At 36.7% G+C, this 16,092-nt stretch overlaps 1 protein-coding gene and 1 pseudogene across 1 annotated transcript in view; both read left to right on the forward strand.

Annotated features, from left to right (window-relative positions):
* The window catches only part of GLG1 (golgi glycoprotein 1), a 108,220-nt gene that overhangs the window by 1,867 nt on the left and 90,261 nt on the right, over positions 1–16,092 (forward strand). The gene's annotated exons all lie outside the window — the stretch shown is intronic.
* The window catches only part of LOC123806093, a 34,643-nt pseudogene continuing 20,272 nt past the window's right edge, over positions 1,722–16,092 (forward strand).

Raw genomic sequence — 16,092 nt, forward strand, 5'->3', positions numbered from 1 at the left:
TTTGTGGCAAAACAGGACATTATCAGGACAAATGGCAAAAAGTGGCCTATTCAAGGAGTGCGCGTCTCTTTGTGTGCATCTGGGACACCACTTACAGGAGCAGTTTTCCTTTGTCAGGCATGTAGAAGTAGGTAGCAGCATATGTAATCCATAAATAGATCTGACCACTTTTGGGGAGTTTTTCATTTAGTAGGTACTATCTATCTGGCATTATTTACTGTAAAGAACTTGGCCTGGAAATGTAGTCCTTGCTCCACCTTTGCGTGTAAGATTCTCAGCAAATATATTGTTTCAGTAAGTACATTTTCTTCTTTGATGGGATGATATATAAACTCTTCCAGGGTAGTCACTGGGTCCATATTTCCTTTGTAACTTTACAGAGCACCTAGTTCAGCGCTGAGTCAGTTAATATTGTTGGCTGGTTGAGGATGAGCAAACTAATGGAGTCAGTTTTATGCTCCAGAAGAAGAAAAGGTCTCAATAATTCCAAGTTGGGGGTAATCAGGGGAATAAGGGAATTCTGAATTTCCAATTTAATTAATTTTCCTCCAATTTTATATACGTAAAAGTAGAGTGCCGTGAACAACTGTGTATATTGTTCAGAAAGTGGAGCTATTTTTAAACTTTTTTTCTTTATAGGTGGCAGAGGAAGTTTTATTCTCTTAGTTTGAGAATTAGTTAAATCTGATTTATGTGTTTGAAACAGCACAACTTAAAGTAAACTAGCTAGGTACATTTGAAGTGAAATTATGGAATATGTTTTATATTTTCTGTTCAGTAAATGGGACTATTGATGGGAAAGGAGACATATGTACCTCTTTATCCTTTGGGATACAAATTCAAGGATTTTTCTTTGTGTACTTGCTGTTAGAATTCTGAAAAGGCAAAACATATGGGTATTTAAATGGCTGCATAGTAAACCACATTTTAATTTTGAAACAACATGGGCTATGTAGTGTTAGGTTAAATCCCTTTTTTAATTTTAGTTTTCTGTTACAGTTTATATTCAGTACTTCTTTGTATTAGTTTCTGGTGTGCAGCACAGCACATGGACATTCACACAGATTATCAGGTTAAGTCTTTAGAAAACATGCTTTTTATTTTTTGATGAGAGAGATAGAGAGAGGGACATTGATTTGTTGCTCTACCCATTTATGCATTCATTGGTTGCTTCCTGTGTGTACCCTGACCAGGGATGGAACCCGCAACCTTGGCATATCAGCACGACGCCCTAACCAACTGAGCTACCCACCAGGGCCAGTTTAAGCCTTAAATTCAAATATGTTAACGTTCTCCATAGCGTAGTGTTCAAAGTTATATAGTAGTTCACTTACAAAATATACTTAAAGGCATTATGGTTACCTTTAAATAATTTCAACTGATATTAGTCATAGTTTGACTAATGCATCATTTGAGTGTGCCAACAAATTAAAAATATATGTAGAAACTATACTAAAATTGCATACAGACTCTAGATCTGTTTACAGCTTTTTCTCAGTCAGTTTGGCCATTATATTGAAGGTGTGTATTAATCCAGGGATTCTTCCTTTTTTAAATACTGTGTGATGAGTCATGTTTTTTAAAAGGTTAAGTATCCAGTGGGCCCACTGTTAAAAAGTAGGTGTAATAGTAGTGATGATAGGATAGTAGAGTTCTAGCGTGTGTGTCTACTGATTAGTAGTTCTAGTTAATGAAAAAAATAACTAGAAAGTATAGGGAAAATGAAAAATGAACCTCAGAACTGCTATGTCAACCAGCAGGACCTGGAGCCATTTTCCTGTGACATCCACATCGACTATATACTTTATAAGGCTGTTTCTGAGTTCTACCTCTCCTGTAAGGTTCTCAAAATTCTCATGACCCTCACAGTGCCTGCCCGCCCCGGCCCATGAGGCCCTGATGGCTACTCTGTGTGTGAGACACAGCCTACTCTACCACAACCCCAGCTCTACCAATGGACCAGCAGAGAGGTCACCATTGATCAGTGTGCTAAGGGAGGCCTGGATGAGCTGGATCTGGCTATGGCTCTAGCTTGTTGGTAGGCCACCTTCGCTGGCTGCGTGATTGGTATAAGGCTGCTTCTCTTGGCATCACTCTGTGTCCTGGTGGCTGGAGGAGGGGTCAGGGAAGTTGCCATACTGCTCCGGACCCCCAGTGTAGGATTGATGCTGGGGGCGGGTGCAGTCTATCTATTCCACATACAGGAGGTCAAGGGCTTATGTAGGACCTTGGCTGAGCTCCAACATGTGCCAGGAAGGGCATTGGAGGCCCAGGTCTTGGGCCCAGAGTCTCAGCCAGCCTTGTTCCTGGGACATCAGGAGGGTGACAAGGCTAAGGACCAATAAAGATTGACACTTAAGAAAGAGAGAAAGAGAGAGAGAGAGAGAATAAATACACCGTGAAGTAAAAGGTGGAAGAGTAGTTAATACTAATACAAGAGAAGATACGGCTCTTTAGTTAGTATTTGATAAAGAGATAAGACATACTTTGGTTAAGAGTAATTTTAAAATACTTTCTGTATTTTTGGCTGAAATGACTAGTAGTATCTTGTGTTTAGAAGTTTTAGATGGAGACGTTTGTTTCTGAGGAGTTTATTAGTGCTGTACATAGTTTTTCTTAGTTTTTTGTTTGTTAGATTAAAAAAACCTTTCTAATTTGGAAATTTCAAACATACACAGAATAGTATGACTCCCCATGTATGCAGCACCCGACTTTAACTAGCTTTTTTGGGGTGGGGGGCACAGGGTTTGGGAAAGAGGCATGTTTTAGCAAGTCCCAGTTGCTACCTCATTTTTTCTTTCATACTTTCATGTATGTCTCTGATAAGGACTTAAAAAATAAAACTAGAACCTAAGTATAATTTTTAATATTAAAAATCATCATGAAATATTTCTTCTGAATTTCTTGGTGTCTTCTTGGTATATTAATTTCAGACTATAAATTTGTAAACTATTATCTCTAAGCCATGCACAGAGTGAATGCTTTGCAAATATTTATTTAAGATGACCTTTTTTTGTATTGAACAGGAGTTAACATTTCAACATTACAAGCTATAAACCCACTTTCAAACTTATAGGTGAACATTTTTCTTACTATATTCTTAACCTTCACTTAACTGTGTTCTAAGATATAATACCACATTATCTGTAGTATGTCATTTAATACTTTTGTTAGCTATGTGAGGTAGATAGTGTTATCTTATTATCTTAGTTGAGAAACAGGCTCAGAAAGATGAAGTAATTTGTCCAGCATTATAGCCTAAGTGGTTGAGCTGGTATTCAGGAAATTCTCTTGGACTTCAAAGACCATCATTTTTCCAGTCTACCACGGATGGCTGCAGCTGGGGACATTACTGTGTGACTGTTGGAATGCCTGGCATTCATATAGAACCTTCTTCACTTCACCAACAAAAACAGTTGGGTAGCAACAGCTAGTATGCATTGAAGTATTAATGGATTTCTCAGGCAGATAGGCCAGCATTATTAGACAAAGCTAATTTAATTACTAGTCTGAGTTCATGATTAGCAGATTTCCTTCTTAATGAAAAGAATTTTTTTTTAGATTTTACTTATTTGTCTTTTTAGAGAGAGCAGAAGGAAGGGTGAAAGAAAGGGAGAGAAACATTGATGTGCAAGAGAAACACCAATTGGTTGCCTCTTACACACCCTAAATGAGGACCTGGCCTGCAGCCCAGGCACGTGCTCTGACTGGGAATCGAACCAGTAACCTTTCAGTTTGCAGGATGATGCTCAGCCCACTGAATCACACCAGTCACAGCTTAATGAAAAGAATTTTTAAATTCCTCTTAAGCAAGATTTGTGCTACTATAACGTAAAAAAATTAGATATATCCCTCTACTCTTTGTATAGAGTCCATGGAGTGGCACAGATTGTGAATGAGAACTGCAGCTGGCACTGTCATTAACTAATTGAATGACTGTGGGCAAGTCATTTTACCACTCCGAGTCTCAGTTTCCCATGTGTTAAACTAGAGGCTTGAGTAATAGTACAATTTTAAGATCCCTGTTATTTAACCTGTGAGTTGTTCCTTGTATGAGGCGGGACCAAAAAGAAAGCACCAGGATTATATTATGGAGGGTGGACCCCTTGTAGTACAGGTTTCCCCTACTAGGTGAATGTTCTAGGAACCCACCTGTATCCATGTACTAGCTGGTGTTGTTATGAGAGGCTGCGCTTGGCTTTAGTGAATTTTTTTTGAAGCCTCTTTCAGCCCACTTGCTCATTTCATGGTGGGTGATTTACAAGCACAATTGTCCACACTGTGCTGAGTGTTCGGCAGTTTTTGACCAAAAACAGCGTGACCCCTGTGTCCAATGCTTCTGATTCACCTGATTTTACCCTGAGCAACTTTTTTTTGTTTCCCTGGATGAAAAAAGTCCTCAAAGGGAAACGTTTTGCCAATGTGGAAGAGGTGAAATAAAAAACTGCAGACACACTCAAAGGCATCAAAATCAATGAGTTCAAAAACTGTTTTGAGCAGTGGAAAAAAATGTCTTAATAGGTGTATTGCATCAAATGGAGAGTACTTTGAAGGTGACTGAAGTTTAAACATGTACGAATATAATATTTTGTATAAGAATACACAATTTTTTATAAATAAATTCCAGTTTGGGGGGGTTCCCCCTTGTGTATATATATTCCCTGTATTATGTATTCTATACAGTTATACCTCAGGTATTGCAGATTCAGTTGCAGACTGCTGAACTTGTAATCTTTCTGCTAGCGGAGGATCTTGCCCTCAATTTGTTAAAAATGCAACATTTGTGAAGTATGGTAAAATGAGATATACCTGCAGTTTCTAAGATTTATATGTGTATCATCTTCTGATTCCTTATTCATTCATGAGAGAAGTAGTGGTCTGAATAACACAAACAGCAATTAATCCAAACATTGTTTGGCTTTAGGATGTATTGTGATTGTTTTGTTTGAGCCATAGGAATTTCCTCCTATGGTAACTCTCAGTGGTTGGAAGCAATCTAACCACATAATCAAGGCATTATTGATCTCCTGTTCTGGACCTCTCATTGTGGAAGAACACTAGCACTTTACAACACCACCATCTCTTACAGTTGGTTTGATAAATGAGACTGATCGAGAAACTGTTATGTACGAGTGTTGATCACTTGGTGTCATAGAATACGTTTTTTAGAGCAATGAAAAGTGCGCAAAATTAAGATTTAGACGTGGATGGAACTCAGCTCTGCCACTCTTAGCCTAAAAATTGTATCGCTTTCCCCTCCTTAAGTAGGAACTGTCTACTTTAGTCCTATTGTAACTGAAGATATCCATGAATTCTTGAGCTTGATGTACTAATTATATTTCTCTAATGTATACTAAACAAAATATATAGTGATCGAAGTACACAATTCTAATGCATACCACCTAAAATCATGTTGCTTACCACCTATGGTACATGCTTTGGAAAATACTAAGACTGGATTATTTCTTAAGATGTTTCTGGCCGGTACTTTGTGATTTTGTGATCTGTAGAAATACGAAAGATTGCAATGGAGTTATAAGCACAGGAGAAGAGGAGAGATTCTTTGATCATTTCAGGGGGCTATCGTGACTGAAGAAGAGTTTGAGAATTTTTTCAGAGCCTGTTTGTAAAGGATCTTATATGCACCACTGGCTGGTTCTCCAAGTAAAGCCCAGAAATGGAATGTGTTTTTATCCCAACCCGAGATAAAAATATTTCTGTAGATAATTGAGAGTTACCTATAAAATAGCACTGTCATTTATGGCAAACACTTTTAAGCGGCTGCTTGATAAAAGTGCTTTACAGCGCATAGTTGCTTAATAATTCATTGTTCTTTGGAAGAAAACAAAATGCTTGATCAGTCCAAAAGATAAAATGGTACATTTTCTTTTGTACATTTCTCCTAACGTGTTCAAAACAAATTTAATCTGTAACAATCCAAAAATATTTTTGAGATACTTATATAGTAGTTTTAAAAGAAGCAATTGAATGGCTTATAGGATGTCATGCACATTAATTTTTCTTCCTTCAGCAAACATTTACTGAATATTTAGTATTTATAGAACACTGTGTTTAGTGTAGAGGATACAAATATTTGATAATGACTTTCTGTGTGCCTTGTAAGGGACAAGATATTTTCTAGGCATTATATTGCATTTAATCCTGTGAGAAGTGTATTATTATTTAAAAATGTTTTTAAATATTTATTTTTTTAGAGAGAGAGGTTACGGGAGGGAGAAAGAGAAAGAGAGATACATGTATGTGAGAGAGAAACATTGATTGGTTGCCTCTCGCTAGTGCACCTATGGGGGACTGAATCTGGAACCCAGGCCTGTGCCCTGACCTGGAGATAGAACTGGTGACCTTTTGGTTCACAGGCCGATGTTCAACCAACTGCGCCACACTGGCCAGGCTTAAGGTTTATTTATTTTAATGAGGAATCTTCTTTAGGGCCAGTAAATTGTAGAATTAAGATTTGAAAGTAAGTCTGTCCAGTGTAAAATAACTGGACATTCCTTTTCTTCCTATTCCAGTAGCAGTCCAGTGTGGTAGTCACCAGCTAAATGTAGCTATTCAGCAGTTAAAAAATAAGTTATCTGAATTGAGATATGCTGTAACACACTTGATTTTGAAGAGTTAGTATCCCCCCCCCCGCAAATGTAAAGTATCTCATTAATTTTTATATTGATTACATTTTTAAATGATATTTGGGTATGTTGGGTTTTGAAATCAATTTTACTCTTTATTTGTTAATGTGACTATTAGAAAAGATAATATATGTGGCTCCCATTCTATTTCTATTGGACAGCACAGACCTAGAAGAAAAAGATATCTTCATTCTAAAAACCATAATACTTTATAAAGTAGTAAGGACCATAAGAGAAAGATGAATTAGATGCTATGGGCATACAGTAGAAGAAATGGGTGGGGGATCAGAAAAAAAATCTTTTTAGTGTTTTTGTTCTTCTTAAATTGTTAGTTCATATGGTATTCCTTAATGTAGCTATCTTAAAATGCCTCCCAACCTGGTTAATGAATGGATCTCTTCTTCAGCATGCCTAATTTATTGGTTGTAATGGGTGCTGTAGCTCCTCCAACTTGAGAAGAACAATATTCTTATGAAACTGTAAGTCATAAGTGACTCATCTGTTTTTGGTTGAGCTAAATAAATTTGAGGCTTAAGAAAGAATCTCAAGGATGGCCCCCACAACTGTGCTAGTACTAACCCTTGTATCTGCATTAAAATAGAGTGTGGAGGAACAAGCAGTGTGGACTGGAATCTAAAAACAATGGACTAAGAGAACCAAGCGTCCATTTTCCTTCACCCTTAATAACTTTACTGAAATTAGAAAATTTTGTTAGGTTGAATGCATGGTATTTATAATACCTATTGAAGGCTTGAATAACATCTGTAACTCTTTATGGGAGAAGTCATAGTGAAAAATGGGTGCTGACTTAAATTCTTGTATTTGTACACTTGTAAAACAGAACACACTCTTAAAATGGTTTTGGGTTTCTTTTAAAAATACCAAATGTGATGTTAATTAAAATAATAAGCAAGATAAACAGTGAGGTGAAATGAAATTAGCCAGGAGAATGTGAATATAAGTAAAAAATCAATTCAAATCCAAAATTACAAAAAAGAAAAAAGAACCAAAGAAAAGGAAATCATGTTTAAAGAAGTGTTCTGTTATCTAGGAAGGTTTCATTTGTAATTTAAGTTTAAATTAGAGAGACAGCCTGCAGGTCTCTTAACTGAACTCCCAGAGTTCCTGCATTGGCCGCAGGAGGTCTGCCGGGTGAGAGACGACGCGCAGTGGACAAAATTGCACCAGGGGGCGTGAAGTGGAGAGCTTCAGTCATGAACAGAGTCTGCCACCTGTTGATTAGTGCCATCAGCTGAGCACACCTATTACTGTGAGATAAACACCAGAAGAGAGAGGTCCTGTAGTCATGTGGAGTCCTTGGGAGGAGAAGCAGTATTGTGAGTGGAAAAACAGAATGGGCTTTGAACTACAAAATGTATAGATAAAAATCTATGTGCGGAGATAAAAACCTAGATCACTTACCACTTACTGTGACCTTGGACAGATTAATCTCTTGAACCTGCAATTTTCTTATTTATAAAATTGAGGTATGAAACCTACCCCCAACAGGGTTATGGTGAGGATAAAAAAAATTTTAAATATATAGACCATCCATCAAACTAAATTTGTTCATAAATGGTGGTTCCTTCCCCTTTGTTGTTGCAGATGAAATCATTGAAGATAAGGCTTTATATTATATTTTAAATGTCTTAAGAGAAAAGTTCAAAAACATTGATATAGTCCTACCAGGTATTTAAAATGTGTATGCTGTGAGATTATGGAGTGCAAAGGGGTGCATTCTCTGGGCAAAAGAATTTGGTTCTACCAAGTGTTTTTTGGTTCTTTCAGCTTAAATAATGACTAAACTTAGAATATACTGTCTATCACACAAAGGAAAACTCTGTTTTCTCATGTAAGAGGGAAGAATATAGTTCTTCTATTCTGGAGACTGTCTACTTAAAACATCCTCCATCGAGTGCAGTGACTAAAGACATAGCTATTTTATCAGCTGAGAAACCGCAGGCATTGATCGTATCTCTTGCCCTTTGTAAAATGAGATAAATATAAAAATCGTCAATGTAAGAAATATCCGGACCTGTAGAGATTTTTTTTTAGGTTTATTTGAGCCAAACTGACAACACTTGCTGGGAAGCAAGATTGCAACGGATTAAGAAAATGCTCCAGAGAATGACAGTTTGGCAGTTTATGCATTAAAATCAAAGGAGGGGACATAAGGAGAGTTACATGAAATTCATTGGTGGTAGATTTGGGAGGCAGGAGAAAGCGAAAAGGGGAAATCTCTGAGACTGGAAAAAAAGTTGGATGGAGAGACACATGCTTTTGCATGGGTGGGTACAGGATGGTTACCATTTAAGGGCTTCTGTGGTCTTGTGCTCTGGTGGGAGGTTGTACCTTGCAGGGTCCAGAAAAGGGGGGTTACTCTGGCATTCCAAGGGTATGTTACCTTAGATGCAGAAAGACAATAGACAGCTTTTCTTAAGGTAAAGATAGACTTTTGTCAAGGAAGCTACAGGCCTAGGATGTGACTACCCACCCTGACCTACTTTCAGTTATGTTCATACTGTCCTGTGTGGTTACTTTCAGTCTCTGAGTTTGTAAGACCCCCCCTGAACTTGTCAGGTTTAGTATGTGGCCCTTTTTCATCCACAAAATCACTGAAATTTCCCCCAAAGTTGGCAGCTTTTTGGAGGGAAAGTAATGTGTAAGGACTTTTATATTGCTGTTAAATAGAATATTGGAGTTTAAGTACATATTGTAAATGAATCATTCATTAAGGACAATGAAAAATATTTTCAGTATGTAACCTTGTTTCTGAAGTAATTAGATAGCAGAGTTAGTTTTGAATAGTTTTGAAAGTTCAAATTCTATAATCTCATATTAAAACTCAAATTTGATAGATTTATTAGGACCTGGCTATTTGTTATATGTATAGATAAAAACCTTTAGTGTATCTGGTTGTTGTTCTTTATCATCACAAGAAGTTTCGAGGATTTATACTATTATATATTGATTTTTCAACTCTATAGTGTACCAGAGTAAAGGAAATCAGGGTAGTGAAAGCAGAAGTCAGAAGACACTGGTGTGGTTGCCGTCATCTTATGGAAACAAATTCACTGTCTTGAGCCTCATGGTCTCAGTCTGCCTCTCCCACTCTGCAGTCCTTCCCTCTGGCTCTTTACACAACATCCTGCTTTCTCAACACCCACAAATACACGGTGGGGTGCTGTGGGCTTCCAGAGAGTAGCAGGGTACAGCATTTGAGTTTACAGGGTACATGTAAATATTAGTTGTTGGTAAAGGTTTTAAATTGAGTGGTTTGAGGGTTTTCTGCACCACAATATTGCTCTGTAGCTTTCCCTTTTGCACAGCCCACTGCACTTCTCCCCACTGTCCTTTAAGCATTGTTTTCAGACTTCATTGCTTGCATTAGATTGAACCATAGGAAATTACCAATATTCGATGATGTTTGACTTATAAAAGCAGCAGTTTTATGTGGTTCAACCTAATTGTTTTGATTTTGAATATATAGTATCTCCTTTCCAGCAATTTTATTGCTGCTTTTTTAAAAAAAAAAAGATTTTATTTATTTTTAGAGAAGAAAGTGAAACATCAATAGGTTTGCCTGTTGCACCACCCCCAACTGGGGACCTGGCCTGCAACCCAGGAGTGTGCCCTGACTAGGAATCAAACCAGTGACCGCAGTTTGCAGGACGACATCCAACCCCTGGAGCCACATCAGTCAGGGCTCATGGCTGCCTTTTGTATCATCTTGAAATGTACAGTTACACACTAGGAGATAGGAGAAATTAGTCATTTTAGAGGTCTTCCTCAAATTTTTTTTCCAGTTTCTCATTTGGTTTATCTATCTTTGTAACCAAAAGAAGAAAAGCAGTTACTTTTATATTTCTACTGTATACTTTTTACTCATTCATTTATAAATATTTACTGAGCATTTACTTTATGGGTTAATTAATAAGCAAGATTATTATTTGGCATCAAAAAGGTGACTTGAGAGTTGTTTCATTTATATGTGTTTTGAAACTTTTCTTAACTCCTTTACAATAGGGAAAGTGTAGAGCCAGGTATAACTACTAGAGAGGAACTCCCTAATATTCTTGCTTTTTAAAAACGGATTGTGGACCTAACCACTTTGTCCCTAAATGTTTCATCATTCTGAGTCAAGTTGCTATCCAACATTCAATTTATGGAACCCTTTGTATCTCATTTACAGTTCTGGATAATGGTATGTAGTAGATAGGATAAATGTCAGCCTTGTTTACAGACTTAAAAAAATGAATCAGATGGGCTGTGATTTGCATAAGTATTAAGAAACAGTTTAGATGCCAACTCAAGTCCTTTTAAATTCAAAGCTTCAATTCTATGTTACCGCATTGCTTTTCTGATAACTTTCACACACATATATGTAATGTATTTTCATATTATTGTTTTTCATATTTTATATCCTTTTCCTACTTTTATTTAAATCTGTCAATATTTGAACACATACCACGTGCCCATTATTTCTTCAAATAGTTTTTTTGTTCCTTCTCTCCTGAGCTCTAATCTTACAAAGATTAAGTGCTTGCTACTGACTCACAAATTGAAAGGCTCTGTTCCTCACCCTCCCCTCCTCCCAACAGTAGCCCCACTCCCAATTTCGATTTATGTAATCACCACTGCTGTATCTCTGTGTCCACCAATCTTTTCTTCTATAGTTTTTAGTCTGCTATTAATGCCATCTAGTGAATTTTTTTATTTAAGATACTCTATTTTTCATCTGTAGAAGTCTGATTTGGGTCATATTTTTATATACATATGTGTGTGTATGTATATATTCCATTTCTCTCTTAACTATGCTCATGTTTTCCTTTATATCCTTCAGTATACTTACAATAGCTGTTTTAAGGTCTTCATTAGCTAATTCCATCATCAGTCATTTCTTGGTCTTTTCCTAATGATTGATTTTTCTCCTGGTGATCACATTCCTGCTCCTTTGCATGTGTGCTAATTTCTTATTGGATATTAGCCATTGTGACTTTTACATCTTCGAGTGCAGAATTTTGTTGAATTCTTTTCAAGAGTGTTGTATTTTGCCTGGTATTGAGGTTAGTTTGGTCCTTCAGAGACTTGTTTTGAGGCTTTTCAAGGGCAAGCCTTCAAGTCTGTGCCTAATTGAATTGTTCTGCTAAGATGTGGCTCTTCTGGGACTCAACCCAATGTCCCGAGTTACATGAGGTCCTTCCTTTTTAGCTGGTGGAAATGAACTACTCCCTTCCTTGTGTGATCTTCAGGAATTAATTTGGTCTGTTTGCTCTTGTATTTTATTTCCCACCACACATACATAGGACAGGACTTGACTCAGAGGAATCCTTCTGCAGCTCTCCTGGGGTTTTTGTGCAACTGCCTTTTCCAGGATTCTGTCTTGCAAATTTTAGCCACCATGGATTCCCTGAACTTGGATTTCTCTCCTTTGTTCTGTAAGAAGGCTGGTTTCTGTTGGGTTCTCCCTCCCTGTACTGCAGCCTAGAAACCATCTCCAGGCAGTAAGCTTGGGTAATCATCAGGTTCACCGTGTTTATTTTCTTTCTTTCAGGATTTACAGTTCTAGGCTGCCTGTTGTCCAGTGACTAAAAATTATTTCTTGTATTCTGTCTAGTTAATTACTATAGGGCAATTCCTGTAGTAAATAATCCTTCATTGAGTGGAAGTAAAAGTCATCATCCCTTGAATTTTAACTTCTGTCATATCAAATGGAAATTAATGGAGAGAGATTGTTAGAAAAGGAAATTAGCCCTGGCTGGTGTGGCTCAGTGGACTGAGTGCTGGCCTGTGAACCAAAGGGTTGCTGGTTTGATTCCCAGTTAGGCTACATGCCTGGGTTGGGGACCAGGTCCCTGGTTGGGGGTGCATGACAGGCAACCACACATTGATGTTTCTCTCCCTCTCTTTCTCCATCCCTTCCCCTCTCTCTAAAAATAAATAAATAATTTTAAAAAGAAATGGAGAATTATTAAAATTGCAAATATATGTATATATTCTTCAACTCAACAGTCCTACTTCCGAAAATGTGTATGTAACTCTGATGAATGAACAGTGGGAGGGGTTTTATTGGAGGATTTTTTGGTAATAGAAAACAATTGGAAGCAACCCAACACTTCTCAGTAAGGGAATAAATAAATTATTGTGCTGCAGTACAATGCACTATTGTATAGTTAAATACATTATTGTGCATCTATACAATGAACTGTTATATTGCTGTGGAAAAGAAGCTCTTTATGTCAGATATGGAAAGGTCTTCAAGATCTGTTGTTAAATGAAAAAAGTCAAGTTACCACTCGAGAGTATACTATCTTTTTTGTAATCAAGGAGGAAGAATAAAAATATTTGCTGTTCTTTGCTTGCATTTGCATTAGAATACACTGGAGGGGTGCAGAAGGAACTAAGGTAATGGAGGGTTAAAGTAGGTGGGAAGCTTTCTGCTGTGTTCTTTATATTTTTCATTTTTTAAAGAAAATATATGAGCCATATATGTGTATGTTGCCTATTTAACATTTTTTGGAGTTTATTTCAAACTGTCTTTTATTATTATCATTACATCCATTCTTTTTAAAAATTTTTACTTGTTCATTTAAAGTTAGTGAGGAAAGGAGAGCAAAACACTGATTTGTTGTTCTACTTACTGATGCATTCATTGGCTGATTCTTGTATGTGCCCTTGCTGGGGATCGAACCCACAACCTTGGTGTAGCAGGACAACATTCTAACCAACTGAGCTACCTGGCCATGGCCAAATTGTCTTTTATTGAAATCAAATTTATTGGGGTGACGTCAGTTAATAAAACTACAAATTTCAAGCGTACAACTCCATAATACATCATCTGTACGTCATGTTGTGTGTTTACCACCCAAAGTCAAGTCTCCTTGCCTCACCATTCATCTTACTATAAGTAACATGAATCATCCATCCATCTGGGAAAGAAGCATACTTACCCTCAGAAAACCCAGTTTAAATTATTGGACTTAAATATTAAAGAGAAACCAAACCATTCAGTTGTAATACATACTATTTCACAAAGATTTAAGTATCATAGCATAGTCACACATTATTGAAGTTTTTAGGTATGTTTTATAAATTTTATTTTGTACAGAAACAATCCCTTGAGAAAGAAACTTGCAGTTTCATAATGGGTATGCTGCATTAATAGATTTTTCTAATGTTGAACTAGTGTTCATTTTTAAATTTTAAAAAGCTAAATTTAATTTGCCATAATTTTACTTAAAATTTTTGAATTTGTGATTAGAATTTAGGGACAAATTTATAAAATGAGACTATTTGATACTGTAATTGAGAAGAATGTTATAAATAATAATATAATCATACTTTATAGGAAACACTTCCTAAGAGATGGTTATAAAATGTGCTGTCAACAAAACTTGGTTAATCTTAGGCATTTGTGATGCAATAGTCACATTGCCGAGGTAATATCACTAGTGGTGGTCTTCAAGGAGAATAAAGGAGAGTCAAAGAGAAGGCTCATGTCAGTGTCTTTCAAAGCCATAGCTGGTGGGAAAGGCTGCCCTAAGCACCTGACATTAATGTTCTGGGCAAATTGAACTTTTAAGTGAAATGTCTGTGTTAGCTTAGATTTGTATTTGACAGAAATAGAAAGTCACTGAAGGCTGTTGGGTAGGAGAATTGCATGGTAAAATAATTAAGGAAATTGGCCCTGGCTGGTATAGCTTAGTGGATTGAGCCCGGGCATGCAAACCAAAGGATCACAGGTTCAGTTCCCAGTCACGGCACATACCTGGGTTGTGGGTTAGGTCCCCAGTTGGGGGCACGTAGAGCAACCACCCATTGATGTCTCTCTCCCTCTCTTTCTCTTTCCTTCTCTCTAAAAATAAATAAAATCTTTTTTAAAAATTTAAAAAATAAAATAATTAAGGAAATTATTCTTGTGCAACGTGGACTGTAGTAAGGGAAATCTGAAGGAGCTCATTAAATAAATTGCTTTTGTAATTAAATTGTATGGTAAAGACTTGAACTACAGTGAACTAGTAACAGTGAGATAGAAATGTGGTTGACGGGAGACTCATTACCTAGGTAAAATTTAGAGTGCTTTTATTCATTCATTTGACAAACTTTGGATAAATATTATTTAGTACATGCCTAAAACTTAATGGTAGATGCTGGGAATACAGTCATTATCAAACCCTTCACCTCCCACTCCTAAAAGACATGTCCCTGCTCTCGTGAAGCTTACCATCTACTAGAAGAGGTAGCCATTAAAAAATCACAAAATAAATGGAAAATTATAGCTCTGATCAGTGCTATAAAAGAGAGGTACATGGGCATTAGGCTAATTAGATTCTCAGAAAGTATTTTCCCAAGAAAGTGATGACTGAGTTGAAGGAGTGGTAGAATTTAATCAGGTGAGGAGAAGTCAGAGTTGAACTGTTTGGCTATCTCCAGAAATATATATCTCAGCTTGTGTGGAATTTGAAATGACAGCCAGGCACTTCAAGCAATTTCCAGTAAGAAGATTTAAATTTGGAAGTAAAACTTGAACTGAATCTAAATTTTAGAGTGATCCAGCTTAAAAGGCTATAGTTGGAGGTATGAAAATGTTTGAGCCCTCTTAAAGAATGTGTAAATAGAAGAGTACGATTCCAAGGATTGAACCCTGGGGAATGCTCAAAATTAAGGGTTGCAAGGAGGCTCGTTGAGGAAATTACAGGGAACAAGAGTGGCTGAGAGTTAAAAGAAGATTTAGAGTTTAGTTGTGGAAGCTAAAGGGGGAATTTTAGTTGTGTGAGCCCAGGAAAGGGAAATTTGAAAGGAAATGGTAGTAATCACTAGGGGAAATTGAATGACACAGTTAAGGTGAATGACTGAGTACAGAGTTTGGTTTTTGGTAAATTAGTGATAGAACAGTTTCTACAGAACCCAGATTTAGACTATTTTAATCTATTTCAGAAGTTTGATAGTAACAAGAGGTGAGACTATTTGGAAGGGAGAATATCCAATTTAAATAAAGATTTGTCAAGATTAAGTTTAAGTTCAGTTTTAGTTTAAAGGCAAAGAGAAAGCAGCCAATAGAGGGGGAAAGATTGGAGATGCTAGAAAGAAAGAGGGTGAATTATAAATGCTCATAAAGACAGGGGGAGGAAATTTAATAAGTTTGGTACCCTAAAATATGATTTAAAATTGTTTTTGACGTACTTAAAGGGTGTAGTCATTTTGGATTTCATAAACCTATTAATTCCCAAGAGAGTTGCTATTTCAGGTTTCACTTATGATTCACAGAGTAAAGATGTTCTGCTTTTCTTTTTTTTCCTTCCTCAGAACCTTTTCACTCTGCAGTTACATTTCAGCAAAAGTGAATAGAGATGTTTAGCCCTATTGTCCACAATAATTGTGTAGCCACTTTCTAAATTGTCACCATTTGATTAATATCACAAGGTAGTTTTGGGTTGGAGCCAAA

Source organism: Phyllostomus hastatus, unplaced genomic scaffold (assembly GCF_019186645.2).
Source record: "Phyllostomus hastatus isolate PE091 unplaced genomic scaffold, TTU_PhHast_1.1 phas_scaffold_345, whole genome shotgun sequence".
NCBI lineage: Eukaryota > Metazoa > Chordata > Mammalia > Chiroptera > Phyllostomidae > Phyllostomus > Phyllostomus hastatus.